Source organism: Lathyrus oleraceus, chromosome 7, assembly GCF_024323335.1.
Source record: "Lathyrus oleraceus cultivar Zhongwan6 chromosome 7, CAAS_Psat_ZW6_1.0, whole genome shotgun sequence".
Lineage (NCBI taxonomy): Eukaryota > Viridiplantae > Streptophyta > Magnoliopsida > Fabales > Fabaceae > Lathyrus > Lathyrus oleraceus.
In genome coordinates this window covers 5,668,942-5,673,152 of record NC_066585.1, presented here as the reverse complement: position 1 = coordinate 5,673,152, position 4,211 = coordinate 5,668,942, and the positions used below count along the sequence as shown (strand labels likewise).

The window sequence follows — 4,211 nt, the reverse complement described above, 5'->3', positions numbered from 1 at the left end:
TATATTTCTTAAAAATAGGTTTAGTACTCTAACGCAATGCGCGCCTTTTTATAAGTGACAATAAGAGGGTTTGATTAGGGAGTACAACTCGGTTCTGAATACGCGAAAGCGACACTTCCTGTTAAATTAGTTCTTTTCAAAGTAGGAAACACTGTCCATAAGTAATTCTATTAACAAGTACTTGGATTATCAATTGATTACGTGAATTACATTCGACCCTGTCTTTATTAATTAATCTTTATTCAACACTTTATTTTTTATTGCACAGTCTAAAAACACCTATTTTGATTGTCTTTGATAAACACCATAACAATAGATAACGATAGATTGACACTTGGTCTCTGTGGATTCGACAATCTTTTATATTACTCTGACGTGTTCGTATACTTGCGAAAAACACCGAATCAAGTTTTTGGTGCTGTTGCCGGGGACCAATTTCGTCAAATTTCATTTTCCTGTTGTTATATCGTTTAGACTTAGGCTATTTCCCGCCGGTCAATACGAAGAACTCGCAGCACCGGAAGTTTAAGCTTAGTATACCCTCTGGCGGAACCTGAACGTTACGCTCGCGCACGTTTATTCTTTCATAGGATTAAGAGAGCTATGGCCGAAGATCAAAACCAAAGACCTCTTAAGGATTTCTCTCAACCATCAAATGAAGAACCTAGTTCTAGTATAGTAGACCCAACCATCCCAGCTAATAATTTTGAACTTAAACCATCCCAACAGAGACAATCCGCAGGTCTCGCTACTGAGAAGCCAAACCAACATTTAAAAATATTTCTTTAATTAGCAGACACTTTTAAAACTAATGGAGCTTCTCCTTAGGCAATACGTTTAAGATTATTTCCTTTTTCCCTCAGAGATAAAGCCCTATCATGGTTAGATTCCCTTCCACCCAATTCCATTACGACTTGGGATAACCTTAGAAGAGTATTTCTTGCTAGATATTTTCCCCCGAGTAAGACCGCCATTCTTCGAAACCGTATAACTAGATTTACCCAAAACCAAGGAGAATCGATGTTCGAAGCTTGGGAGAGATATAAAGAGTTGTTACGAGCATGCCCACATCATGGTTTAGAAAATTGGTTAATCATTCAAACCTTCTATAATGGACTTCACTATAACACAAAGATGACCATCGACGCTGCTGCAGGCGGTGCTCTGATGAACAAACCTTATCCTGAAGCTAGTGCCCTCATCGAAGATATGGCTCAAAACCATCAATCATGGGGAGTCGAACGAGCGACAGTAGAGAAGAAGGAAGCCCAAGGAGGAGTGCATGAACTAAGCTCTATAGACATGATGCAAGCTAAAATGGACGCATTAGCCCTCAAAGTCGAGCATATGTGCATAAACCCGAATACTGTAGCCGCAGTTTCGTCGGATTGTGAGATATGTGGGACCAAAGGACACCAATTTGCAGAATGCAGTCTATTAAACGAAACCCACTCCGAGCAAGTGAACTACACCCAAGGGAACCCATACTCGAAGACCTATAACCTTGGATGGAGGAATCACCCGAACTTCTCCTATAAAAACAATAACCCAATCCAAAATAATGCACCTCTGAGACCTAGTTATCAAGCCCCTAGATCAAATCAACCTATGCAACCTGTGCCACTAAAGCCGAGCCTTGAGAAAATTATGGAAAATTTTATCACCGCTCAAACCCAACAAAACAAGGAGTTCATGTACCAAAACATTCATGTTAACGAATTGATTACTCAGTTAGGAACCAAGGTTGACCAAATAGTTACTCATACCAAGATGCTTGAAACCCAGATCTCTCAGGTAGCTTTAAACCAAGCCCCTCAGACTACACCTGGAGGACAATTCCCTGGACAACCTCAACAAAATCCGAGAGGACAAGCCAATGCCATTACCCTACGAAGTGGGAACGCTTATGATGAGCCACCAAACCCTAGATTGAGTGAACCCGAAACTTCTAAGGAATGTACCAAACCCACAGACGAAGTAAAAGAACCAGAGGAATCTGAAAACCAGGAAGGTCGAGAAAAAGGAGAAGAACCTAAAGATAAAACTTATGTACCACCCCCGCCATATAAACCACCTATACCATATCCGCAAAGACTCAAACAAACCCAGATCAAGAAACAGTATCAAAAATTTATTAAAGTTATAGAAAAACTTCATGTAGAAATCCCTTTCACAGAAGCCATCACCCAAATACCTTCTTATGCAAAGTTTCTTAAAGACATCCTTACCAACAAACGTAGACTTGACGATCCGAAGCCTTTGGAATGTAATGCTATTTCCGAGGACAAATTAGCGAAGAAAGATAAAGATCCTGGAAATTTCTCCATTCCTTGCCTTTTGGGTAATCATGTCATCGAAAAAGCTTTTCTAGACTTAGGAGCTAGTGTGAGCTTAATGCCTTTAGCAGTTTGTGAGAGGTTAAACTTAGGAGAATTACAGCCCACTAAGATGTCACTTCAGTTAGCCGATAGATCTGTTAAATATCCGATAGGCATTTTAGAAGATGTTCCTGTTAGGATAGGTCAATTATTTATCCCTACTGACTTTGTTGTCATGGACATCAAAGAGGACAACGATATACCAATCCTTCTAGGTAAACCATTCTTATCGACTGCAGGAGCCATAATAGATGTCAAGAAATGAAAGTTGACATTTGAGGTAGGCGACGAGAAAATAGAATTTATACTTTCGAAATTTCTTATGGCACTTGTGATGGGAGACTCGTGTTATGCCTTAGATATCATTGATGAATGTGAGAATTAGAACAAAAAGAAATTATGAAAACAATTAAGTTACCATCAACTCTCATAAGGGAAGATAATGACTTTAAGAAACCCTACATCGATGATAACCTTTACGAATGTTTATTCCTTACCCCAGATCCTATGCCATGCCCTAAGAAACCAACCTTAGAACTTAAGGAACTGCCCAAGAACCTGAGATATGATTTCCTCGATGAAAAGATGAACCGTCCAGTTATAGTTAGTGCTACCTTGAGCCAAGAGGAAACAAACCAACTTTTAGACGTTTTACGAAGATATCCCTCAGCCTTAGGATATAATATCTCTGACCTGAAAGGTATAAGCCCATCCGTATGCATGCATCGGATTTCGCTCGAAGAAGATTCAAAATCCTCCAGGGAACATCAGAGAAGAATAAACCCTATAATGAGTGATGTTGTTAAAAAGGAAGTTCTTAAGTTACTTGAGGCAGGTATCATCTACCAGATCTCTGATAGTAAGTGGGTGAGCCCTGTGCATGTAGTACCTAAAAAGGGAGGCATCACAGTCGTGCAAAACGATAAAGGCGAACATGTAGCAAAACGTTTAGAAGGAGGATGGCGGATGTGTATAGATTATAGAAAACTAAATAAAGCAACTAGGAAGGATCATTTCCCTTTACCATTTATAGACCAAATGTTGGAGCGTCTAGCCAGACACTCTTACTTCTGTTATCTAGATGGATACTCTGGATTCTTCCAAATACCTATCCACCCCGAAGATCAAGAAAAAACTACCTTTACATGCCCTTATGGAACTTTTGCCTACAGACGAATGCCATTCGGCCTCTGTAATGCCCCAGCTACTTTCCGACGCTGCATGATGTCAATCTTTGCATATTACCTAGATGGTATCATGGAAGTGTTTATGGATGATTTCTCGGTTTGCGGATTTGATTTCCATAATTGTCTTGCTAACCTTGAGAAAATCCTGGAGAGATGCGTGGAGGTGAACCTCGTGCTAAACTGGGAAAAGTGTCATTTCATGGTGACCGAAGGAATAGTTTTAAAACATATAGTTTCCGAAAAAGGTATAGAGGTAGATAAAGCCAAAATAGAAGTTATAGAAAACCTAAAACCACCAAAAACCATCAGAGAAGTCCGAAGCTTTCTTGGACACGTTGGGTTCTACCAGCGTTTTATTAAGGACTTCTCCAAAATAACTAAACCTTTAACTGGACTTTTAATGAAAGATGCTGAGTTCATTTTCGATGAAAAATGTAATGACGCATTTAATCTTTTAAAGAAAGCATTGATCTCAGCACCTATTATGAAACCGCCCGATTGGTCGGAACCTTTTGAGATAATGTGCGATGCTAGTGATTATGCAGTTGGAGCCGTTCTAGGACAAAGGAAAGATAAAAAATTACATGCCATTTATTATGCCAGTAGAACCCTAGATGTTGCCCAACTTAACTATGCAACAACTGAA

General features: G+C 39.6%; 1 non-coding gene across 1 annotated transcript; it reads right to left on the bottom strand.

The window, feature by feature from the left end:
- Window positions 1–972: 972 nt before the first annotated feature.
- Window positions 973–1,079, bottom strand: LOC127108571 (small nucleolar RNA R71). The gene has a single exon (XR_007796100.1). It is a non-coding gene; the product is annotated as a small nucleolar RNA R71 (small nucleolar RNA).
- Window positions 1,080–4,211: the final 3,132 nt, after the last annotated feature.